Source organism: Topomyia yanbarensis, chromosome 3 (assembly GCF_030247195.1).
Source record: "Topomyia yanbarensis strain Yona2022 chromosome 3, ASM3024719v1, whole genome shotgun sequence".
Taxonomy (NCBI): domain Eukaryota; kingdom Metazoa; phylum Arthropoda; class Insecta; order Diptera; family Culicidae; genus Topomyia; species Topomyia yanbarensis.
In genome coordinates this window covers 341,984,832-342,012,809 of record NC_080672.1, presented here as the reverse complement: position 1 = coordinate 342,012,809, position 27,978 = coordinate 341,984,832, and the positions used below count along the sequence as shown (strand labels likewise).

The 27,978-nt window shown below is 36.5% G+C and overlaps 1 protein-coding gene across 20 annotated transcripts in view; it reads right to left on the bottom strand.

Moving 5' to 3' along the window:
- Nucleotides 1-27,978, bottom strand: part of LOC131693700 (glucose transporter type 1) — a 704,006-nt gene that overhangs the window by 317,109 nt on the left and 358,919 nt on the right. The window lies entirely within an intron of this gene.

The following is a 27,978-nucleotide window of genomic DNA, read 5'->3' as shown; positions in this document are numbered from 1 at the left end:
ATTGTGCGTGACAAACTGCATCTTTTGGCTGAAACGGTTTTAGGGTGGCCCTTAAAATGTCAAAGTTGTAGATATTATTTAAAATTATACTTCAGAGAGAATGATACTTTTTTCTGCAATATTCTAGAACAATCAATTCTGAGCAACTTTGTTGAAGATACTAAATTTGTATCTCAAACCGTTTTCATTTTTTAGTGAGTTCCATATCATAACTTGGGATGTCTCTCAAAAAAGCAGTTTTCTCCGTACAGTTTTTTAATAGGATTTTTCTCACAAAACTACCCTTCAGTGTACTTTTAGACCATGATTAGAGGCAACTTTTGCTGAAGAATGAAAAATTTTATCTTGTCTGAATCAAAAGTTATACTTAATTTTCCTTAAAAAATACGCCCTTTTCAAATGTAGATATCTCAAAAGGGGGCAAACGAAAATTGATAATTTTGATTGCATTTGAAAAGCTGTACTTTTGCCTACACTATATTGAAAAATTGGAGAACACTTTTTTGTCTTTCTCAAATAAATCAAATTTAAGTAAAAGCACTTTTGCGTATAATCCTACAGCGCTCATATTAAAAAATATTTGTTTTACGCTGTGAATTCTTATAAAGACTTTTCAAGGATCGCATACATTTGCAGGCTTTTCATAATGCAGATAGGGTAAAGACCATCAATCACCAATGACTTGACCTATAATTTGCTTCCAATTATTGCCAAGATTTCCCAAAATCTACACAAATTTACAATCGATTTCGTTCATTTGCAGGAACGGTTTCAGCATGTAGGAGTATCAAGATCTGCAATCTACTAACCTCAAACCAAAAAACAAAATTGACCTTCATATAACAGTATTGTTCAAGTAAAAAAAAATCTGATATCCTTCTGCTATATAAACGCAACAAATTATTCAACATAGTTTTTAATATTTTTAAATGAAATAAGAGAATCATTCAAGTACTTTAAAACGACTGTCGTAGATTTGGTAGAACCACTCAGCAAAGCGCTTAATTGAGTACATCAAGTGCAATACTGAAATCCAGAAACTAAGCATGATTTTGATTATCAAATGAGGAACTGATGAAAGTTCGACTCATTGCAGCTAAGATGTTTGGTAACGATTTCCAGTATTACACACAATATCAGTAATCTTTAAAAGACGCGCTTATTGTGGGTTTTAAATCATCGAAAAAATCTTCTACTACAAAAATTAATGGGTATGTTCAAAGATTCATCGACGAAGATGAAAACAGTGAATTGCGCGAATGCAACAATTCCTATATACAGTATGTAAAAAATTAAAGAAACCCCCTTTATCGTTTCAGTAGTTTTGGTCATATGATGAGCATTCTTTTAAAATTTTTGAATTACCGTTTCACAGCCAACAAATAAAAAACTGAATAAGTTAGTCGTCGTAATAAAGTGTGGCAGTCTAGTAGTGGTAATGGGATTAAATAGAAAAGAACGAGGGTGTCTTTAATTATTTTACATACTGTACACTTAGGCTTCTGTATGTAGCCCAGTCAAAAAGGGCAAGTTGCTGGCTAGCGGGGGGCTATTTGCCAACTCGGATGCACTAATTGCCCTACAATTCGCCAGCAATTTGCTGGCAATTAGGGGGCTATTTTATATGCAACATTTGGGCGATTGGCCGCCGTCATTTTTTTGCCGCTCTACCCGCCCTTAAATCGCCCTGGGAACGCGCCATTTAATCGCCCTTAATTGCCTGATATGAAAATTAAAAATAATAATTATTTTCGGATTCACTATCTACTCACATAAATTTATCGGTACACTAGGTAATCACCACCAGACTATAGGAAGAATCGATGGTGAAATTCGTATTGCACACCAAAACTTACCACAATCTGACATTCATTTAGACTCAGAGATCTTGTTCCACTATACTTACACACGATTCCACAATTTTCCACATTCGTTGGCTAAATTAAGTGCAATAAACAAACAAAATACAAGCGGGAACACGCCAATTGTTAAAAAAAAACAATTTTAAACTTAAGCCAAACATGAACCGCCATGTTTGAAAAACGCAAAAAACAACCAAGTCCATTTCAGCCGCCAGAAAATTTGTCTAAGTATTGAAATTGCCTTTAAAACGCATTCGCAAATTGCATTTGTTCCTAGGGGCTATTAGCACAGGCGAGTTGAGTTAAACGTCAAACTTTTTAAATCGCCTGACCATGTTCGTCCGCATTTTTTTTGACAGGGAGGGGATGCGCGCACGAAAAACCGCCTAAAAAGACTTCAGTGTATATTTGCATTTTCGATAGCTCCATTATGTTTGTTGGTGGTATGGTAGGGTGGAAGTAAGAGGAAAGCGATTCTAGTTTCTATTGCACTCGTATACAAGTTATTTAATATACTGGTTCTCAGGAATAAAGCAAATATATTGACCCTAACGCATTGATCATAATTTATATGCATTTCAACGATTGTACATAGGTCGAGTAATTAATGATAGAGTGCGCCACCCTAACGAGTGAGCCCAAAATAGGGTCATCACCCTATTTGCAATATGAAAAGCCTGCACATGTAAGTGATTCTTGAAAAGTCTTGACAAGAATTCACAGAATCCGCATAAAACAAATATTTTTTAATATGAGCGCTGTAGGATTATACGCAAAAATGTTTTTACTTAAATTTGATTTATTTGAGAAAGACAAAAAAGTGTTCTCCAATTTTTCAATATATTGTAGGCAAAAGTACAGCCTTTCAAATGCAATCAAAATTATCAATTTTCGTTTGCCCCCTTTTGAGATATCCACATTTGAAAAGGGCGTATATTTTAATGAAAATTAAGTATAACTTTTGAACCAGACAAGATAAAATTTTTCTTTCATCAGCAAAAGTTGCCTCTAATTATGCTCTAGAAGTACACTGAAGGGTAGTTTTGTGAGAAAAATCCTATAAAAAACTGTACGGAGAAAACTGCTTTTTTGAGAGACACCCTAAGTTATTATATGGAATTCACTATAAAATGAAAACGGTTTGAGATACAAATTTAATATCTTCAACAAAGTTGCTCAGAATTGATTGTTCTAGAATATTGCAGAAGAAAGTATCATTCTCTCTGAAGTATAATTTGAAATAATGTCTACAACTTTGATATTTTAAGCGCCACCCTAAAACCGTTTCAGCCAAAAGATGCAGTTTGTCACGCACAATAAATGTTTCTAAGACACCAAATCTCTAAACCTAAAGATGAATACGTTAACAATTGTTTCCCGCTAATTTCGCTTCCTGGACCACCGTGCTATGGTGGTCAAAGAAGTCAACGAAAGTTTGGTTGACCGTCGGTGACCTAGAACAGCAAATTTAAGTTGTTTGAGAGACATTTTAGCGAAATGTTTACCTTTTTTGCTTTCATCGGAGTTTCGGTTTGAATCACAATTTGCTATGAGATCGCACGCTACAACCTGTAACTCCGGAACCAGAAGTCGGATCGAGATGAAATTAAATAGCCATTTACGGGAACGCAATACCTTTCATTTGAGACCAATATTAGTTGAATCGGTTTAGCCAACTCCGAGAAACCGATGTGACTGTTATTATGAATTTAGATACTTCCGCCGGGGCTTCCGGAACCGATGATGGTGGCCAATGGGGCCAAATAGACTTTGAATGGATGTTAGTGACCTAATACTACAAATCGAAGCAGTTGTGGTCATATTTTGGAAAAATTTTCACCTTTATACATTCATTGCAGAATTTATTAAAATCGACATTTTCTGCGTACTCGTACTCATCACCCTGTAATTCCGGAGCCGGAAGTTGGATCCATTAGAATAGCAGCCTATGAGAACGTTGCACCTTTCATTTGAGACTAAGTTTGTCAAAATCGGTTCAGCCACCTCTGAGAAAAATGAGTGACATTTTTGGTCACATACACACACAGACGCACATACACACATACATACACACACAGAGATTTGCCGAACTCGGCGAATGAATCGAATGGTATATGTCTCTCGGCCCTCCGGGCCTCCGTTAAAAAGTCGGTTTTCAGAGCAATTGCAATGCCTTTCTATTGAGAAAGGCAAAAAGATTAACCGTTAGCATCAGGACTGGAACCGACAAACATTTACTCGCTAAAACGCCTACTTTACACCTTAGGCCACAACGACACATAATGAGTAGTCATTCGAATGAGCTATATAAACTTCTCATCAGCGCAGCAGCGATCACAAACATGGACAGCATGGAGACGATGGTATGCGTTATTCAAGTTGACTCTGCACTGCATGAGCCAACAGCGTGTAGCTATGGGGTACGATATTGTATTGCACAAGTATGAGGTTGGTTGTCCACTAACGCATCGTTTGGGAGCTTTTCACTCACAGTTCGAGAGCGAAAAAAAAACAGATGCATTTCCGCACTCAAAGATTCGTTTTGGGTGTAATGAATAACGAATTTCCTAAAAGTTTTCTTATATCTACTGATCGCGCCGCGTGCTGATCGCTAGCAGCTGGGCATATAAGACATTTCATGGAATATTGCATGGAACAAAAATGATTCTACGAATAAAACTATCGATTTTGTGAAATAGTTCCCGTGAAAATTTCATGACCATGTTCCATGAAATTGAAAATTATTATGTATATCTTCTAAATATCACAAGCACACAAGATTCTAGGTCAAGTACTAGGAACTAATTCACGAACTCATGAATCATATTTCATGATTTTATGACATATTTTACGTGCACGAGTGGTCAATCGTGTATATCGTACTAGGAATCATGAACCAGTTAACGAACACAAAAATAATATTGAATGATTTCGTGAACAATTTCACGAGCACGAATGATAGCTCGTGACTGTTATACTAGGAATCATGAATTAGTTCACGAATACATGAATAATATTTGATGATTTTGTGAACTATTTCTCAAGCATGGATATTAAGTCCTGACGAATATATTAATAATCATGAATTAGTTCACGAGGCTTGTATGGAGTTTCGTGAAATAGTTCGCGAGAAGGTAAATCTATGAATAACATCATAAGTCAACCTTTGGTATTATGAATAACTAGCTAATACCCATCGCGCGTTGCTGTGACTTTCAACGAAATAGGAGGAAAACACAATTTGTTGCGAAGCGCCATCTGGCGGGCAGATAATCCCCAATAAATAGCACACAAACACGCTCCGTAACAAATGCCTACTATGTATAAATATTTACGGCCATCAGTTAAGCCGTTTGGGAGCCCATAAATCACATACATACAGGCATTGATTTTTAGATATATAGAAGATAGAACTATTTCTTAAAGTTAAAATTGCACATAATGGGTTATGTAACAAATTTATGTACCGCGAAAAAGATTGTTAGCAAGATAGATTGATTTAAGAGGCTCCTCTACTCTCACGGTTTCAAAAAATCGATTTTTTTTTCTTTATTTATTTTCAATCTACATATATCTAAGAATACGCCACTGAAAGGATTTGATGAAGTTCATATTCCTTGGCATGTTTCTGGGAACCGAAAGGTACCCATCTCCGGCCGTTTCTGAGATACTAAGCGCAGCGCACCACGATGCACTGTGGCACGACTTAGAACAAAAGGTGAACCAAAGTCAAAACTTTGCTGTATCGGCTCAAATAGGGCGGTTTTATGTAATTTTGGTACGCTGAATTCGTTTTTGATATTAAAACATATTAAAAATAAATATTTACTGTTCATTAGGGTGTCTCAAAAATCTATATTTTATCGAAATTGTTCCTAAACTTTTTGTATACTAATTTTCGTGTACCAAATCGTTTTTGATATCAACACTTGTAAAAACAACCTTCATTATACATTAGGGTGGCTCAAAATAATTATTTTGTTGCGAAGGTTCAAAAAGTTTTTGAAATAACTTTTTGTACGCTTAATTCCTATTTTGGTTATAAAAATAGAAATTAACTTTACTTTTTATAAGGGTGGCTCAAAAGCAGGCCCGTAGCCAGGAGTTTATTTCGGGAGGGGCTTAAAAAATTATTGTATAAAGCTTTTTTATTTCGATTATACAGCTTTTTACCTTATGGTTATTCGCCTCTTTTTGGGTTAGAAAATTTCTTTAGAAAAATTTCTAACCCTACATGTGCGGGATTGATGAACGAACCGTGATGAGCTGCGTAAAAGGTAATCAATTTACCAACTACGCTTTACCCGCCCCTGCATAAAGCTTTTAGTTCTAATTACTTCATATTGTCACTAAAAACTAAACGAAATTTTGAAAAGTTCTTAATGAAAACAAAGCCAAATCTAAGACAATCCATGTTCTTTGTCACAAGAAAGGCTATAGTACATCAACGAATTATTGATGTTTAATTTGATTTTTATTATTTATTTTTATTTACAAGTTACAATTTACTCTCGTTGCAACAATGGATATTCTAGAGTTCTCAGTATTTATGCGCTAACCGAATATGACAATCCTTGACGGTGCTGGAAAACGCAAGGTGTTCTAAGCTACACGTTTAAAAGGTGTAGATGACGCTAAATCGAAATGAGTAGAAAAATATCCATAAAATGTTCGATCGAAGAGAATGTCGAAATTTGCACAAAATCTTCTGATTTAGCAAACGAATTGTAGATGGTTCAACTTCTATTTTCTTGATCTGGCGTCCTGTAACTATTACCAGTTCTAATGCATCATGCTAACATAATTTTTTGGCACACCCCAGTTAGGAAGGAGGATCTTTGGTGATCAATAGGATCAAAATATATGGGTCATTCCACGTCTGATTTACAATCAAAATTTGAATTCCTTCCATTTTTTTTCTTGCATTCATTAGTTAAAGTAATTGACACGTATTTTTTATTTTGGCTAAATATGATTTTTTTTTTCAAGTTATTAGTTTTTGAACTTTTGAAGTTTATAACATTGAACATTTTTCAATCACTTATAACTCGGAAACGATTCGATATATGGAAAAAAATATTAAATAAAAAAGTTGTGAGCTTACTGAAAAAATAGCAATTTCTTTTTGTTATATAACTTATGAAATTTGCAATTGTTTGAAACAAATTGAATTTTTTAAAGTTGGACCAATTTTTTACTTATTATTTTCTTTAAATATTAAAAATCATGTTAAAATAATTGTGCAAAAATTTGGGAGTGGATATCAAAATACTTTGCGAGATATTACAATTATAAACTTAAAACAAGGCAATTTTACACCAAACGCCTAGTGATAGGCCTATTGTAATTGAAATATCTCGTAAAATACTTCGAATTTCTTTCTGAAATTTGTACACAATCTTCTCGATATAATTATAAATTATTTGAAAAAGCTAAAAAGATTTGTTTGGCTCCACCCTGAAAAAAATTTGTTACTAATATTTGCATAATACATAAATTATTTAACAAAAACAAATATTACAAAAAAAATCCGCCGAGATCTTCCGAAAACGCAGCTTTTATTATTTAATGCTTTTTTCCAGAAATCTAATAGTTTCTCAGTTATGAGGGAATGAAAAATGTCCAATTCTATTAAATTTATAAAACTTTAAAAAATCACTATATTATTAAAAGTCGATATTTGTATGTATGTGATTTATGGACTCCCAAACGGCTTAACCAATTGCCGTAAAATTTTATGCATAGTAGGAATTTGTTATGGAGCGTGTTTGTGTGCTATTGGTGGGGATTATCTGCCTACAAGAAGGCGCTTCGGAACAAATTATGGTTTCCTCCTATTTCGTTGAAAGTCGCATCAACGTGCGATGGGTATTAGCTAGTACTTTATAAAGTTCAAAAACTCATAACTTGAAAAAAAAATTAAATTCAGCCAAAGTAAAAAAAATCGTGTCTATAATTTTCAGCTAAAGAGTGCAAAAAAAATGAAGGGAACTAAAATTATAGTTGTAAATCGTGGAATGACTCGCATTCTGCAAATTTAAGACTTTTTTGGGGGTATTCTCATGTCAAAAGCAAATATTTTCTAAAGTCCCCCGAAATCAAATTTATTTTGATTACATAACTATATTAAGAAGATTATGTGAAAAATTCAGAATGGAACTCGAAGTGTTACGAGACATTTCAGTTATAACAGGCCTTTCGCTGGGCGTTTAGTGTAAAATTGCCATGTTTTATGTTTATAATTGTAATATCTCGCAAAGAATTCCACTGCCAAATTTTTACACAATCTTTTTAACACGATTTTAATACTTAAATAAAATAATAAATAAAAAATTTGGTCCAGCCTTAAAAAAATTCAATTTGTTTCAAGTAATTGCAAATTTCATAAGTTATATAACAAAAAAATTGTGATTTTTTTTGGTAAGCTTATTTGAAAACGCAACTTTTCTATTTAATATTTTTTTCCATATATCGAGTCGTTTCCGAGTTATCAGTGATTGAAAAATGTTCAATTTTATAGACTTCAAAAGTTCAAAAGCGAATAACTTGAAAAAAATATAATATTTAGCCAAACCAAAAAATACGTGTCAATTATTTTTAGCTAAAGAATGTAAGAAAACAGTTTGGAAGATGCTTGACGTTTATATTAAGCGCACATTGCTCTAATCTATTACAGAAATTCAATTTGCGTATGATTTAACTAACTTTCTTTATTCAGGCCAATATCTAGCATAAAATGAGTTTTGTTAGATACCATTACTAGCGATAAATGTTAATTTTGGGACAGTTTTTGTACTCAGTTTTCTATGAAACTTTTAATTTTTTATTATACAATTCGTTTACTTGAGTCGGTTCAATGCATTAGCTAAATGAAGCCTTGAGTCTTTAATATATTTCCACGATGTAAACAATGAAAATGATAAAACGCTAATGGTTGTCCAACAGATCTCGTGCGATTGACCTGTTTACTGATTGAGAAATATTTTTCATAACCAACCGCGTCTTGGTGGTCGTTCATATCTATCTTGTACACTTCCGTATTATTATCGTGGTAACTGCTATGGACATGGCAGTTCGCGAATATCTGATTTCATTTTTGTTTTGTCCCCTTACGGGCCACCAGTGTCGACTTCCTCAATGATGATGCTGACTGTTAATTTTGAGATACTAGACGCAGTTTTTGCCGTCAATATTATATGAACAGCAGCCACAAATTTGGCAATTGTTTGTTTTTCAGGTAATCGTATTGGAGACTATGGATGTGCAAAGATGTAACGTGTATGATGATATTATCGCATTGCGTTTTGTGCGTGCAGGGTCAGCTAGGACGAAATCCTAGCTGACCCTACCCGTCTAATTCCTAGATGAGTCCTTTATAATAAATTACATTTTTTCCAAATGTGACAGGAATCTTTTAATGGCCACGGTTCAAAGAAGTTAAGTTTGTTTATTGGGGCTTTAACCTCCTAGTCGTTCGCCCGCGGTTCAAGTAAGAGGTGTCAGATCTTGTAGACGAACATTGATTTTCTCATCATCCATATATATGAGAATCAACCACGTATTACAAGTTGCAAAATGACTGGTTTCGCCTAGGCTAATTTGTTGAGTAACATAAGTACTGAATGCCTGACAAGGTAGAACTCGTTAAAGGCGATGTTCGTAAGCATAACCTCTATTTTCACCTTCAGCAAATATTCCCCATCATGAAATTCGGTAATGCAAAAATTCCAGAAGTCAATAGCCTCCACGTTTGGCTGGAGCACCACTTCTTGCTTCTACGATTCAATCATCCGACGGATCACCCCAGCAAGAATTAAAGTAACAGTTTCTTTTGTTCTTCCGACGAGTCACACAATATGAAAGGAAGTGTGTTATCAGACTCGGCATACTGAGTAGATATCGTGACCGATGTCTTCGGTGGCTCGAAATAGCAATCTTCCTCACCATTCTCCCATTAATTTGTTGAAACCAAACAAGATACTATTTTTTAACGAGTTACCGAAAAACATGTTGCTTCTTAAATTTATTTTTGAAAAGTTTCGGGGGGGGCTTTAGCCCCCTAGCCCCCCCTCTGGCTACGTGCCTGCTCAAAAGTAAGTATTGTCTTTTATAATGATATTTTCAATAGTAATTATGGTAAGCTGAATCTATTTTATATATTCAAACGAATTGATTTATATCTCATTATGGTGCTTCAGAAATTATTATTTAGTTTTGACGTAGGACTACGTCTTTGTTTTCGATATGGGGGTGCACTCTGCAAATTCTACAAAAATGGTATGTAACGAAAAGTGGTCCAATTTTAAACGCATATAATTCAGCCATCTCACGATAAATTTTCAAATTTTTTGCACAAATCGCCCCGAAATACTTCTAAGAATAGATTCCAATAGATAAACCCAAAGATTTTTGATGTCATAGCATTAAAAAATTAAATAATATACAACCTTGTCAAAATATCGCGAATTAACACACAGAAGATAGCGCTTCCCAAGCCCTGTACGACGGATTGGTGTACCTAGCGCGCAACGCTTCTATGAATGACGTCATCATCGACTATTTAAAGAACGGACTTGGCCAGACACGCTCAGTTCACTGTTGAACGGCTGGCGAAGCAGATCACTGCGCTGTGTTTTTTACAGCCAGTGTATCTGAGCTAGAAGTCCGTTACACTGGCTGTGGAGGGACGCTACCATGTGTCGTCCAACAGGCGACCGCTCCAACTGCTTCCTAAATGCCGCTGTAATGTTGCCAGTAAATTTTTGGTTTAACTAGCACATGTATTTGCTATTTGCGCTTGACATTAAGTAATGTAGTGGTAGTAATAAGCTTCCCATTTTGGTTTAAACGCAAGGACAGTTTTTAAAACAGGATTTGATTAATTAGTTTAGCTCATCTAAGCAATTTTATCAATTCTGTATTTTAAAAGGAATTTTACGGAACTTGGTGAATTTGGCCCCACTTGCAACTGGTATAATCAACCTGCACAAAGTGTTGCATAACGCAGGGCTGTTTTTTGGAACAAAATCATTCAGCCCTTCGCTATGCAAAATCACGATATTATGACAGATGGGCTAAGCGCGGCCGTTTCTTTCAATCGGGAAAGGCCGCGTGGAATTTTGGTGAAACGCGCTAATAGTGTCGTGGTGGTACTAGTTGTCTCTTTCGCTCTACCCATCATCATCAGCGTTGACTCATTTTGCATTGTACACTTGGGTTCAATGTTTGGGGCGAATGTGTTGGTAGGTAGGGGAACTGGCGGTAAAATGAACACGTTAAGCAAAGTCATTATTTTCTAACTAATAAGTGAATGAGTTATCACCTTATGTTTCTTGTTAGACATGTTTTGTACATATCAGGTAAAAATACTTCGTCATAAACACATTTTTTCAAACATGATTCTTGATTTCTAAACATGTCCAAAAATGAGACATGTTTATAGCGAGTGGGTAAAATGAACATGTGGCGGTGGTAAAATGAACAGCTTCTGGTGACCTGTAAAATGTCCTGTATGTATGCAATGCGCAGCGTTGGAAAGCATTTTCCGATCAATGCTAATATCCCAACAAATCATCAGCTTTGCATACACACAGGGCATTTTGCAGGCAAAAAAAATTGTCACGGAAGAATTGAATTTTCATGACGTAATATTAACCATTTTACAATCCTGTGGCATCGAAACACATCTACAAACTTGGGGTTATCCATGGGTGTTTAAACTTTTAGGATCTGTTTGAGAGCAACTAGAAAGCTTGGTCTATACATGAGATGTGATTATATTGTCTAAAATTTGATTTTTCTTCACCGGTCTGGGTGTTTTTTCCCACACACTAAGTACTAAGAAAATAAATATTTTACATTAAGTAGTATAGTCCTACGTCTACAGTTCGTGCAACCCCATAGGGCTGCCCCTTGTAGTTTTTTCGGATCAAATAAAATGTGTTCGACTAATTTTGGAACGGTTAATTCATTAGTGGGTTACTTGATATGAAAACTACATTACAACCCTCAAAAAGGCAAGGGGTCTCAGAGGCCCGGCTAGATACAGTTCAAAACAAAAATTTTGAGTGCCTTAGTGGAATGTTTAATTACATTCACTATTCAACAAGATGGTTAAGGATTTTTTTCGCAGGTGCGTTTTAATTTACTTAGATTGCTTATTTCATATCTTATATAAAAAAAACAAAAACTCTTTTTTCGCGTAAATGGTTCATTTAAAAATTGTCTTATTTTATTTGGATAATACCGCGTACCCTTAGGATATATCAGTGCTATACAAATTCGGATCAAAATAGTCTTGCAAAATGACTAGAACTCAACTGTGTTCACTCAATTTGACCTTACTACGTCAAATGGTTCCAGAAACATTTAAAATAGATTTGTATTTGTATGTATTTACACCAACAGGCTCATTGGCCCCAATGGTGGTTTCCTTATGCACTAGTTACATCAAACGATTTATTTACATTCAACAGAGGTTCACAGTTACAACAAACAGAAACAATATATAGGGTGAAGTGCCTATTTTCACCATACTAAGGAGGGCGCCTCACTGATTCATTAATTACTCGGCCTACAAACAATGGAATGCGTACAAATTGGCATCAATAGCTTTGCTTCGTTGCTAAGTAGGGTGATGAGCCTATTTTCACCATACTAAGCAAGGTGCCTCACTAATTCGGTAATTTCTTGCCTTACAATCAATGGAATGCGTAAAAATTGACATCAACCGCTTTGCTTCGATGTTAAGAACCAATACAATAACACAAATTCGTTGAAAACAGTAAAATTCTCGTGTTTGAGCACAATGAAAACTCGAATCGAGTGCCCCTATTGTTGCGCTACCATTTGACTCAATGCGTTGAACAAAGATGGCAGACACTGCTCTAACCAACGGCTTCAAATGGGTAGGGTGATAATAGAAACATGGTGCAAATAGGCTCATCACCCTACCAAGATAATAACATACAAGCGCTGAAAACAGTGAAATTCTCGTGTTTGAGCGCAACGAAAACACGAATCGAGTGCCCCTATTGTTGCGCTACCATTTGACTCAATGCGTTAAACAAAGATGGCAGACACTGCTCTAACCAACGGCTTCAAATGGGTAGCGTGATAATAGAAACATAGCAATAATGGGCTCATCACCCTACATGGTAAAACAGACGAATGGAAAATGTAGATTACAATATGGATATTTTATACAATTTGTTACAATTCACATTCTAAACGAACATACGAAATTCAACTACATTATGAGGTCTAACGTTCAGGTCTCCATGTTGTGTTATACTTTTTTAAAAATTCACGATATCGGATGTTATGTGGCCAAGTCGTTGTTTGCAGCGCAAGTGATTTCCATTTTTTATTAAGGCAAACTCGGAACGAAGCATATTCAATGGAGTCGCATGACTTCCAAGCAGGCACAAGTTTCCTCACTTCAATTGCGTCACTCGTACTAAGCCCAAGGCACTGCGATACTAAAGTGTTAACATCTGATTCATTTACATGTGGCTCAATATTAGACAGATATAGAGAGAACTCGACATCTGTCTCCAAATAACGGCTCCGGGGTGTAAAACTTGGAGTATTTCGGCTAGCCTCACTCGCTGTGATTTGATTTTTGATAGAAGAAACTGGCGTTGAATGACGATCGCATATTGCCGTCTGAGGAATTAGTTGAGATATACTGTTCTGAATTTCTTCGATTTTGGTTTTCATTGACGCTATATTCTTTTCCTTGCAGGATGATGGACATTCCGACTCCGGTGGATCCAGCAGTGAAGAAGTTATAGTTTTGTAGAAAGCATCCAAGCATGAATCGCAAAGCCATATCACATTTTTTGTAAGCGCATTGATATTGGTTTCGTTTAATCCTACGCATTTGGCGTGAAACCGTCCACTGCAGCGTCCTTCACACATAGTGAATATATCCACTTTGCAGTCGATCGCTGTACCACATTTTTTACACATCATTCTTCTCTCCTCAGAATAATAACAATTAGCAGCAGGACAATAGCACCTCGGCACTTGAAACTTATCGAAATAGTTTCATAAAAAATCAAAAAAAAAACCAATGCTTGATTTGTACTTTGGTATAACAAAGATTTAGGTTTAGGCAGTAACTATATCTCGTCACTTTATTTCCGCGGAATAAGCGCACTTTTTGTATATAATTCAACGACAAAGGAGAGCAGAAATAAACAACAACTAACACAGGAGAGCGTTCAACAAGCATTAATGACACATTACAATTGGTTGAATATATTTACTGATTTTTTAACATTCTGAATATCTTCACCATCTAAAAACCATACTTCCCACTCGGCTCCTTACACTTGATCACTAGTAAAACCCTCGTAAATCGTGTTCTCAATGCTGTCTGAAAATTGTGCATGTATTCGTGTCATTATGCTAACTATAAAGAGATTATTCAAATTCAATATCAGTAGTAACCATGCGTCTCCATCAACAGTTTTTTTTTAAATTTTGACTGCTTATCGCAAGTTTTCGCAAAAGTAGCATAGACTTATTTTGAAGATAAAATTAAAAGCTTTTGAATGAGTATAGTGTGATCGCGGTCATCCACAGTAGGGTGTCCCAAAATGACATCATGTTAAAAAAGTCATCGGGCTCACTTCTTAAATGAAAGGTTGGGGTATTTGGAGCGCTTTCTTCTTCGGAGTGAATTTGCTAAAATGCTCCCTACTGGTGTTGAATTTTGATTTTTTGAAAAAATGGGCCGATTTTGGGTAAAATTTCAAATGCATGCGTCTTGAAGTGGTCCTGAACGACCTTAGATTTTTTTCAGAATTTTTTTTATTTTCTGAAGGTCCTAATGGAGAAGTTTGGATAGTTAGTTTGCTCAAATTTTGAATTGTAAGAGCGGCAGAGCCATTAAAACTTAGTAAAAAGTGAAATTTTTGATGTTTTTCAGTAGCTTTTCTTCAAAACTGGGTATCTACAAAATTTTAAAAGTATAGAAAACACTTTGTACAGTTGAGCCGAATACAGGGGGTTAATTTTGCAGAAGAAAGTGTATACCTACGGCCAATGGGGTATGAGTTATTTAAGTTTTTGTTAAATAACCTTTTGACATTTTATGATATTCATCAAAAATAACACTGTTCTACAAAATAAAACAACTTAAGTGTGCTTAGTCCGCATATTATTTTTCGTAAAATAGAAGGAAAATGATGAAAAATGGCGTTTTTCGCTTGTCTCTAGTACATCAGAATCGGTTTTTATGAGCATTTGACGATTTTTTTAAAATTATTTTGGATACTAATAGCCCCATAGCGGGTTTGAAAATCACTAAAGTTAAACAAATATGTCGAGTTAATGACAAGTTATGGTGTATATTTGAAGGCTGAATTGTTTGGCGTATTCACATTTTGTAAATATGGTCTTATTTCCATGTTAGGAACTTAAAAGTGGAAAAAAAATGCAAAAGAGTGAGGCGAGTGTTGAAAAACTGATATTTACTGTTTAGATCACATAATTCCGAAATAGTCAAATTTGGGGCAAATATCCTCGAAAAAGTTTTACAACAGAATACAGCACATCCTCTGACACAATTATTTTTTTGATGATGCCTCCTAGAAGTAATTATGGAGAATTAATTCTTCAAAAAATAATTAGAGACTTGGCGTCATTAGCAAAGTTATCATTATTTTTATAATTTAAGTTACAAAAAAATCATCAGATGCTCATTAAACCTCGTCCTGACATACTAAAGACGTGCAGAAAACGTCATTTTTCATCATTTTCCTTATATTTTCCGAAAAACAATGTGTGGTCAAAGCACATTTGAACTGATTTACTTTTTGGAACAGCATTATTTTTGATGAATTGCTAAAAATGTCAAAGGTTATCTAACAAAAACTCAAATAACTCATACCCCATTAGCCGTAGCTATACATTTTCTTCTGCAAAATTACGCCCCTGTATTCGGCTCAACTATATAAAGTGTTTTCTATACTTTTAATATTTGGTGGATACCCAGCTTTGAAGAAAAAATACTGAAAAGCATCAAAAATGTCACTGTTTACTAAGTTTTAATGGCTCTGCCGCTCTTATAATTTAAAATTTGAACAAACCAACTAACCAAACTTCTCCATTTGGATCTCCAGAAAAATAAAAAATGCTAAAAAAAATTTAAGACAGTTCAGGTCTATTTCAACAGGCATAAATTTGAAATTTTATCCAAAAACGGCCCATTAAAAAAACAAAATTCGCCACCAGTAGGAAGCGTTTTAGCAAATTAACTCCGAAGAAGAAAGTGATGCTAACACCCTAACCATCCATTTAAGTGAGCCCGATGACTTTTTTAACATGATGCCATTTTGGGACGCCCTAATCCACAGGCGTCGCTGTTGTTACAGTATTAGAAGTTCCAATTCAATGAAATTAATGACAAACAGTTATCTAAACTATAACTAAACCAACCAGTGACTTATTTCTAGCGATTTTTTGATGCAATTTCATCACACGGATAATTTTGGTGAAGTAATGCAATGCATAAAATCGACCGTTTCTTTGATAAATCAAAATAACGAGATATTGTTTCTATGTTTAAATAATGCAAAAAACACATGAGTTATGCCCTTCAAAAAGCTGTCAAAAATTCAGTTTAGGTCAAAATCACCTAAAATTTCGCAAAAACTTCTCTGATGACTCAGCTGATACGAGAAAAATACTAGCGAGAATATCGCGTAACCTTCATATGCGGGCTTAAGTCCGGGCTCGTCCCACTGTGCGATGGCACTTGTCTATGGAAAAATCATTGTTTAAAGAATTCACCGGTCCATTCTTTACGGTTTATGTATATGCGAGCGTCTGTGAATGGTTTCTTGCTCTTTTTTGGGATGATATTATTGTACGGAAGAAAGAATGCGTTGGACATATTGAGGAGCGTATGGGAATGAGATTACGAAAACTGAAGAAAGAAAACAAAGGTATTTGTGGGAAAGGAAAAGAAAAGTTGAGGGACAAATCAATCGGCCAGATAACAAAATTTCATGGGCTGGCGATTCGGAGAAACTCAAATTCTTTAGAACATATGCGAAATGCACTCTGGGCTTCTCTCGAACACTGCTCGTCATCGAACGAAAATTCCCAACACTCGAAGTGTTCACCCGGCGAGGACAGTTGGTGCAAGTGGCGTCAGACTGAAGTAAAAGGAAGTTTAGAAACTTTCGAACATGTCAGGATCTACGGAAGTCTAGCATCTAATGATTTATTCGAAAGATGCTTAGGAGCTCACACCCAAAACATCAATGAGTCTCTGAATAAAGAAATGGGAATCTGTTCCTTAGCGCCAAAACATGCACAAATTTTAGCAGGCAAGCGGTCAATGTTGTGACTTATTTGGCAGTCAGCATCTTCAACCAAGGATTTTCATCGATCTTACAAGCTATGGAGGGGATGGGAATTACCTTGGGGATTGAAGCTGAAAGATGTGCTACTCGACTCGACAGTGAACGTATAACTCGTTCTGAACGCAAAGTGGGTGTCGCGGCAAAACAGGCCCGAATTCAACAGAGAGGGCAAAATGTGCAAAGCCAAGAACATTTTCATGATGAGGAAGGTCAGCTCTGCGGACCCAGTATAATAGATTATCTAGTAAGGTACTACAATCGAGTTATACACTGTACTTTATCTTTAAACGCGTTTTCCCGAAAGTTGTGTTTTTTAAGCGGTCAAGTAAGACTTTTCATAGAAGTACTGGTCCGATTTCAATAATTATTTCTTCAACTGTTCAGAAAACATACCGCTATGTTTGGTCGAGAGGGATTTGCAAAATGTTAATTTGTTCCATTTTTATGGTCCCTAATAATTTCAAGCCAATAAATAACGCAAATATTGGAAATTTTCACAAATCGTTGTATAACTTTTACAAACTATAAATTAAAAGAAATCCCTCTCGTCTAAACCTAGCCAACGTGCCTATGATTTCCTCTCTTTTCGGACATTATCACATACATAAACTCAACAAACCCGATTCAATTACTGTCCACGTCAGCAGCGAACGAGCAATAAAAATACCGCCCTAATTCCCTAGCTGATGGTAGCATCGCAAAATTAATTTGCCCCCTGGGGACGATTCTGTCCCTTGTTAATTACCTGATAAAATCCTTGATAAGCATAATTTTGATGGCGTGAATCTGTTTGCCCATCGACGGGTGATTTTTCCTATATCAATTCACGTCAATAGTGGTAGTTCAATCGTAATGCTGTTAGCTTTATAATAAACACGGATATGCAATATAGAGCACGCAAGGGATTCGGATGTTTCGAAATTCGATCTAAAGCTGTTGAATGTTAGAGGCTGCCCACTAGCAAGGCCTACTGAAGGAGCGACAGCCACTAGCGGTTCTCGTGGCAAGAATTCAGGCACGTAGCCAGAGGGGGGAGGGGCGGTTTTTGGATTGGTTTTGGTTTGAAACCAATATAGATACCCTGAGGTAAACCACGTAAGAACCGCTGTCTTCGTGTGGATATGTGGGATTAGCGCTCAAATATTGCACATATATCTTTTGTAGAATGCATTTCTTGAAAACTTAGTGGGGCATGGTCCATTGGACACATCTACTAGGTTTTACTCTACTTTAATTTCCCTGAAATGGAACCCATAATTATCATGCATTGGTAAAGCTCATCCCGACCAGCCACCGTCTCGCAACTCGCGAACTGCTAGCAAACGGTCCTTAAACTAAACACTTGATTGACACCCGTTTGACGCCTCACCAAGTGATACAGGAAGTGATAAATGATTCATAAATTTTACTTCCACTCCCGTACAAAACAAACCAACACGAACCATCGGCCACTGCAGTACCAGCCGCTCGCTTCCACCATCCTCATATCGATAAGGACTCTTGAAAAGGTTGCCTAATTTTACATGGCACCTCCTCTGTCTGGATGTCTGGAATGGAACGAGTAACCGACATAAAGAGCGGATCAATCAGTCGCTGCTGGTTGATAGCCTGGAAGTGCGGAACCGTTTTGTCCCTTTCCAAACTACCCAGGGGACGCAAATAGAACAAACCGCCTCTCCCTGCCCCCTCGAGGAGGATGCAAAGTAAAACATTATCACCCCACCGAAGTAGGATATTTTCGGAAAACAAGGTTCCATCGAATGTTTCGACTCTTCTGTCTGATTTTTGATTGATAGTTTTATTGTGGTTGCGTTGCTTGTCTTGTTTTCCTACTAACTACTACCATTACAGCAAGCTTCGACAACGCCCCTGGACATGTTTACCGAACGTTGGTGTTTTTGATGCTTCGATGTGAAATACGACGACGATCCTGATGGGTGTTGTTATTTGCACGCATAAAATCGAACGGAAAGAAATCGATGTACTATATTGCTTTCCGATGAACGATTGTCGTATCGAACCTGGGACCGACTACCGGCAGTGTGATAGAAAGGTGACGGAATGTACACAGGTATAGACTTCAAGTTCTTGTTAGGGGACGTGTGCGAGTGCCAATGATTGATAGAGTGTGGGCATCAAGACTGAATTACAAACAATATACAGGTATCGGATAGGGCAGACAGCGGAGAGCACGCCACTTGTGTGTAAAACAGTATATTTGTTGTTTGTGTTTTGGGGCTGAAAACCGATGCAGGATGCTAGTCAATTGTTTACTATGTCAGTAGAGATAGGATCACTTGAGATAACAGTGGGAATTGGAGAGGCAGGGTGTAGAAATGCCTTTCCTCATTCTTTTATGTGTGGGAAATCATTTCACGGAAAGTTTCTTTATCCAAATTCTACCTGAATCAGTGGTGACAAGTTCAGAGATGAAAATTATGGCTTCAGGATGGAGGGATTAGCTGATTTTCTGAAATTCTCGTTTGGGGGCAGCCCCATGGGGTTGCGCGAACTATAGACGTAGGGCTATACTACTTAATGTAAAATATTTATTTTCTTAGTACATTGAGAGTAATAATAAATGAAATATATTTCTTACGTATAGTTTAAGCACAACCAATCAACATCGAATGTTACATATTGAACCCAACCTTTTTGGTTTATCAGGTCATTTCATTTGTAGTAGGTTATCGAATCCGATTAAACTTAATTGAGAAGATCTGAAGAAAGAAGACAGAAAACCGTGACCGAACTAATATCTGGAACAAAATCTTTATTGCACAAGATCAGCTTAAAAAATTGTAAAAACTTTTCAATTGTGTGTGGTAAAAAACCCGAACGGGTGAAGAAAAATCAAATTTTAGACAATATAATCACATTTCACGTATAGACCAAGCTGTCTAGTTATATTTTGCCATTATTGTAACTTTCATAAAGTACGCATACAAATGTAACGAATGCAGTGGTCTTAATCGTATATCGAAACTATAAATATACAAGAATCAAAAACAATTTGTTATATGGACTAAGATGCGTTTTTGCAACGGTTTTTCGAGTGACAGTGTATTTATTTATAAATAGGCTTTGAAGTATGTACCTATTAGCAGACTCAAAATAGGATAGACTGAGTGGAAATGAATCACGTGAAGTGGAAACGAATCAATGAATTGATCGAACGTAAATAATAAACTTTCGTTGTGATTTCCATCGATCCACGTAAATTTATTGCTAAGAAAGTTTTCGTCTTTGCGTAACGAAAGCACAAATTGCTATCATGTAGGTTTCGCATGCATCCAATAACAAACAGGGATGCCATATTGAAATCTGTGTTTCGGTCAATAATATCTTTTTACCATCTGTGATAACTGAAACAGGAAAAAAATCTGTGATAAATTTCCGAAAAATTTGTGAAAAATCAAAATATTTCCAAAAATCTGTGAAATTTTCATCAAAATGCCAAAAAGTTGTGAAAAAAATTAAAGGGTTGTGTACAACACAACGCCCGCAGTTACATTGAAAATGGACAGGACAGGACAGACAGAAGGACAGTTTGCTAATAACTATGTTTTGGGTTAACAATTCAAACCTTGCCGACGATTCGTTTCTGCTGCATACGCACAGACGAACATTTCTTTTTCACAGCTCATGCCAAATGAGAATTATGTAACACAAGGCGATCTCATTTATTAACTTTTTGGTGCAGATTGAAGACCAACCTTTTGTGCGATAAATAAAAATATTTTCATCATTCTTTTTGGTGTGGCTTTCGCTTAGGAACAAGGTTGCTATATTCACTTATATTCGTAATGGTTTTGCAAAAACCATCGGTTTGGTAGGTTATTATTTTGAATATTTGGTTAATAAAAGGAATTTTCTAATTGAATTCTTTTTCCATTATATACTCGTCCTAATAATTCAATTTTTTCAATGGTGTGCTAATAAAATACACAGATAAATTTGATAACAATTTTTTACTGGAAATTTTCAGAATCGATTGGTGTTCGAATCATGAAAAACCATCAATACTTAACAAAACTTAAGCGAAAACTTTGTCTGTTTGCTTACACTTTCACAATGTTTTTACAATAATACGGATTTTTCAATAGTGTACAGTTGAAATACCAATTTATAGTTGTAACCAATTTTTAAGTTGGAATCTATTAGTATTTAAATGACGCAAATCCATCCAGCGCTACAGTCGTTTAAAATTATACCACATTTTCGTGACGTAGTTCTAAATCAGATTTCTGTTTTACACCTAGTCCCAGCCCCATATAGTAGAGTAAAGCATTTACAATGCTAAAAATCTGTGACATTAGAGAAAAATCTGTGAATATGGTAACCCTGCTAACAAATTAGATATACCTACCTACACATTCGCCTCAAACGTTGAACCCAAGCGCACAAAGCCAAATGAGTTAGCGCTGATGATGATGGGAAGAGCGAAAGAGACAAGTAGTACCACTACACTATGTTAACCGTATTTGCAAATGGAGCTCGAATGTACAGGCGATTTTGTGTACAAATAATTGTGGTCGAGATTGTATATAAAAGTGTGCTGGAAACGAGCACAACACAAAAGAAGGCGTAGTGTTTGAACGGACAAGCGCAGTGGCGTGTTGGACGGAACTGAGTAGTGTACCACCACAGTCAGTGTAACGGACTTTCAACTCAGCTACACTGGCTGCGAAAACACACAGCGCGGTGATCTGCTCCGCCTGCCGTTCAACAGGCAACTGAGTTTGTCCGGCCAAATCCATTCTTTAAATAGTCGATGATGACGTCATTCATAGAAGTGTGGCGCGCTAGGTACACAAATCTGTCGTGCCGGACTATCTAGCGCTATCTTCTGTGTGTATATGTGCGATATTTTGACTAGGTTGCACATTATTTAAATGTTTAATGCCATGATATCAAAAATCTTTGGATTTATCTATTGGAATCTTAGAAGTGTTTCTGGGCGATATGAGCAAAAAAATTGAAAATTTGTCGTGAGATGGCTGAATTATGTGCTTTTAAAATTGGACCACCTTTCGTTACATGCCATTTTTGTAGAATTTGCAAAGTGCACCCCCGCATCGAAAACAAAGACGTAGTCCTACGTCAAAAATTTCGGAGCAAAAGCAGTTTCATACCCGAAACATAGATCTTTTTAGTCCCCAAAAGTGTATGCAAATTATGTTAACCTGAAAAATATCAACAATTTAAAGGCAATTAATTTTTTTTCGAGAGTTGTCCTACTGGAGCTATAGAGCTAGGTTCTCGGAAACGCTCCCCGTCAGAATCACACGCTATAATTGCAGACGAGACAGGCAATGGAACCCACTAAAACACTGCTTTAGGCCAATTGTAGCAGGCCGTGATTCTGAATGTGATATTTATTGTACGGTTCAGGTATGTGCGGGCGTAGGGACTTCGCCATCGCGAAGGACTCGAGCGTTAGTACGTTAACGTGTTCGATCGCGTGTGCGTTTGTATGTCGCGTGTACTAACGTGTATGTAATATCGTGTGTATAAATTCTATATTAAATCCGTTTTGTTCTACAATGATTGCGCGCAGACCATGAATCTGATATTTAATTTTTCGTGTACGGTTCAGATTATAGTACAAAGTGGGTTCTTCCATAATACCAGAGTTCCCAATCATGTTGTCATGGAACGTGTTGTCTAGTGGATATTTTTATTGGTATAACTGAATATATAGACCTAAGATGCTAGAATGGAGGGTTAAGATTTCCGATCCATGATCGCGCGCGTTTGCGGGTTCGCGTTTGAGACCGCATTTGTAACTTCGTAAGTACTGTGTGTGTTATAAATTTGCGCGATCGCGAACGGAGGTATGCGTAGATGATCGCGAAGTGCTTAAGCCTTCGTTTGTTGACGTGTTTGTCGCGTATATGTGACGTCGTATGTATGTGCCACGCGGATCGTCATTCTGATATTTAGTTTTCGGTGTACGGATCACATTCCGACAAGGATTGAGTTACTCCATATCATTAATGTTCCCTGTTATTTTTCATGGAACGTGTTGTCCAGTGAATATGAGAGCTTTCTTTTTAATTTATCAATTGAAGGCATAGACCTAGGAATCGAGGATAGAGACTTCCGGACTTGACCGATTCATCACCGCGCGAGACTGTATGTTCACGTTTGAGACCGCGTTTGAATATTTATAAGTGCTGAGATGTTCATATTATCATCGGGATGTTATCATGTCTACGAGAGCGCGGGTCTAAGTTGCGTGGATGGTCGTGAAGGGCTCAAGCATTTGTATGTTTGTTTGTCGCGTGTATGTGACTTCGTGTGTATAAATTCGATTTTTATGTCGTCATGGTCACTACGTTATATGAGCATCATCTTTTTGATTGGTTCACCTGAAGGCATTGGACTTATGCTACTAGGGCCGAGAATAGCGGTTTCCGGACGAAACCGATTCATGATCGCGCGAACACGGGAATTTGAAGGTTCACTCTTGAGACCGCGTTTGTCAATTCAAAGGTGTTAAACCGTTCATTTAGTCTCCGGGGTGTTATCCTGTTTGCGAGATCGAGATTACTGGTTCTATGACATCATGCTAGAACTTTTTTTATATAAATTATATTTAAATGAAGCTATTTTAAAGGCAAAGCAGAACTTAATCCATTAAAGAAAATTGTCCACAAATCGAAAGAAAATCACTTAACACTAGTTACTACTATCTTCTAATTTACGTAAAATTTGTTAAATGTATCAGTGATGACACCATTAAAGTAACTATCAACTACAAATACGAACAAGCTCAACAATTTCTCTTGCTTCCGACACGTGAAAGAGAATACATCGCACTTACTTTCCCTTTCCGAAACAGTAAGTAGGGCGTAAGGCCAACTTTCTATGACGATTTTGGTTATATTTTCTGCTCAGTAATTTGTTTATTTTTTGAATAAAAATAAACTGCTCTAATTTATTTCCATAAGAAGTTCAACTACTTGAACAAAGAAGTAGTGACTGGGTCATTTTACCACAATTTTAGAAACAGTTTCAATTAAAGCTATTGCACCTAATGCATCAAAGTCCTACGGATATCGAAGACGTTAGCTACTTTCGAAAATGAGAGGATCAGATTACAATTCCGAAAGCACTCGAGTTGAGTGTATAGAAAAGATAGATGATGTGCTCGTGAGTCGATTTCAATTGATTGATCCTTTCTTCTCTTTTTCCTACGTGATTTTTGATCATCTATTTTGTTTTATTGCAGCGAACCAAAAAAAAAAACGAGTTTGTCACATACTGAAAAAAAAAAATAATCCCAACTTATTGGCTTATAGATTCAACCAGTTACAACATTTTAGTCGCTCTCCATGATAGCCTACTGATGTCTCATTGCATCGTCACGCCGTTTTCAAACTTACGTAGACATTAATTGGAAACCATCGAAAGCGACTAAAATACTGCTGCTAGTTGCAACATTGAGTTTATTATGATTGAAGGACTAATATATGGTTTAGAATCGATTGACATTCGATGGAAAGTAAAGATAAAATCACGACAGTTAGTCCTACGCCTACTGTGTATGTTTTTGCATATCAGCGACGTTAGTAGTAAAACAGTGTATATAATTCGTGGGTATATGAAGTAAAATCGCAGTTGTACCACTTTTTGGATTGTTTACTTTTACATGTTTTTCTTGTTTATTGCTTGCTTGCTTATATTGCGATTGTTAAAAATATTACAGTTTTCCGGATTAACTGTTTTCCGGATTGACAATGTTCTGCATAAACATGAAATTGAGCTTCAATAGAAATACTATTGCATTAAAACATCACGAAACGAAAACTGCCTTTGCAGCCACTATTACCACAAATATCGTAATAAAAACGCGTGTTTGCTGTAAAGTTGAAACACGATTAAAATATGATTACTTTCATTAGACAATAGCCAACAGTTTTATATGGACGAACAAATATTAAGCGAATTTTCACAAAGTAGTAATATATTTAATTTTGATTATTTCGATCATGTTTTAGACAAAAATACAAGTGAAAATTTGGTTGAGCTCAACAAAACACATGTTCAAAGAATTGCCATCCATTGTAAAGGAATGCGAAGTGAAAAGCATGTTGGACAATAATATTCAAGGTAATGAACCTTAGCATAATGGACTAGAATCAATGGTACTTTATTTAAATCTACATATACTAATTAAAAAATGCTCTGTCACATCTACAATTTAAACTTATGCAATCTCAAGCAAGTTTAAATTCAACCATACCACATGTTACATCTCTTATTACATTTCAGGAACCATACATCCAGATGAAAATTGTCATTTCTGTTACGACTATGATTTGCAAATTAATTTGCACAATGTATTCACACCAACGAAACCATTTTTGATTACTACATTGTCCCAGTGCGGATCCGCTGGACGAGGTGGACGCCGACCAGCTATCGAAAGCGGTGGCCCCTTGCAAGCAAACCTGTGATATATTAGTTTGTCCGGTTTACTTGCTAAAATTTAGTGGCTATTAATTGACGGATTGACGTCGGGCAGCACACAAATAAAAGCAATCTTTTCCGAAATTCGAACGACAAACATCATCGATAAACCGTGATAGCTCTACGTAATGTTGGAGAACATAATCTTACTGAGTATAAGAGTTTTTCTAGAGTATCCAGCGAGCATATTGGTTTATACGACCAAAGAGGATTACCTGTTTTTTGGCAGCAGCACTAACTTCCGTATCTTCTAGATGCATGAAAGTGATGGCCATTTAGAAATATTTAGTGCACTTTCCTGGACATGTCCAGGAGTGCCTGGACTGACCTCTAATAGACACCACACAGCCCCTTAAAAGAAATGTGGTCCGTGCCATGTTTTACAACTATCAAAACACCATAAAATGTGGTGTCAATAACTCGTAAATACCCCAAATATAATTTTTATACGGGATCTACCGGACCATGCTGATGGCCTTTTCATGGGTTGATCCCATTTAAAACACTATTAAAACACCATGTAGTGCGGGTGAAATTGGATCATAACCACGAGGATATTATGGGCTTTTCGTTTTCTCGGGTTCTCAGTTTTATAATACTATTTTAAAGTTGACGTTCTCCATCAGAATAATAAAGACACCATCAAAATTATTCTGAGCAGGTTTCCACGAGTTAGATGACGCTCAAATTCTGATCATGGTTTCATCAAAGTATTGAAAAGGATAGTGTCATAGTAGGATTTTTGTCGGAATGTTTGACAGGATTACATTAAAAACGTGAGTATGATTCTATAGGAATCCTGAACAAATTATAAGTTTCAACAGAATGCGACCTACTAGAACTTTGACAAGCACTTCTACAAAATCCTGTTAAAGATACTACCAGAATGTATCGGAATCCTGAGCAGTATACCATCAGACTCCTGAATACAATTCCACAAGAAGCTTGAAATGAATGTCAACAGAATCCTGGAAGAAATCTCGAGAGGAATTCTACCGAAATTTGGAACAGAAAAAAGGATAAGAATTCTATCGGAACACTACGGTAGATTCTATCGGAATGCTAAGAAGGATTCTATCAGAATCCCAACCAAATATTCTGGAAAATCAGACTTCCTATGAACATCGAAAAGTGATGATGAAAGTGAAAAGGAGAAAACTGGTGCCTCGAACTTGTGTGTACGAGAGGTGTACGCACATGGGGTTCGGTTGTGCAGGCGAACATGTGCATGTGTTTTCGTACAAAATAGCGTGTTCGTACACAAAATGCGGGTTTAATAAAGGGAACCAGAACCAGAGCGAACATTGTGGACGATGTTCATTTGGGAAGACTGTGGAAAATAGTCGAGCAGAATCGAGTAAAGGATTATATCAGAATCCTAAACAGAATTCCGTCAAAATACTGCGAATTATTTATGGAATTTCCGTTTCGACTTCGTCTCTTCAGAATCCAACATTAACTTAGTAACAGGACTAGCACCGGACCGACATTAGCTTTAAAAAAACGAAAACACTATGTATGTATGTAACACTCGCATACGACCCCGGGCTTTGTACTTGGTTCAGTTTACGTTCGAGGACAAAGGGGCCGGCCATAGAACAAAAATAGTTTACTTCCATAGTCAAATCGGTGGAGCTAGTCTGGCTCACTAGTAATCGAATTGTACGGACCAATCATGGTGCAGAAAATAACTGCTTTCACAAAATCCATTACTTTCTCATATTTTCAGTAACTGAACATAGCACAGAATTAGTTACAAAATTGTTGTACATATTTCCAATCAGATAGCGCAAAAATTGATTGTTTTCATTCAGTGCAACAGCAAATTTTCACGTTCACAAACTCGGCTAAATTTATGGGCGAAAATTTTGAAACGGGACACCTATAATGAAACGTTAGAAGTATTCGATTTAAAAAGATATCGAGCGCAGCCGATCTTTAAAATTTGCTAAACAGCAACTCCTTTCTACGTTCGCAAAAATATTCCCTGCAGTTTTGGTTACGAGTCCAACGTCAATAGACTTTTTTCGGACACATACACAGATCGGATTATCGACAACGTAAACGATTTGTGGAAACTAGTTGCGTGGGAGAATCCAACCGCATATCTTCCTCGGCTCATTCCGCTGACACGACACGAGAGTAATATAGGATAGTCCTCTTTATTGACCCATCAGCAATCAACGCCTGGCAACGTTTTGTGTGCCCCAGCATGGGTCGGGAATCTCTGTATGGTCTGTCCGTTGTTTGAGCCGAAG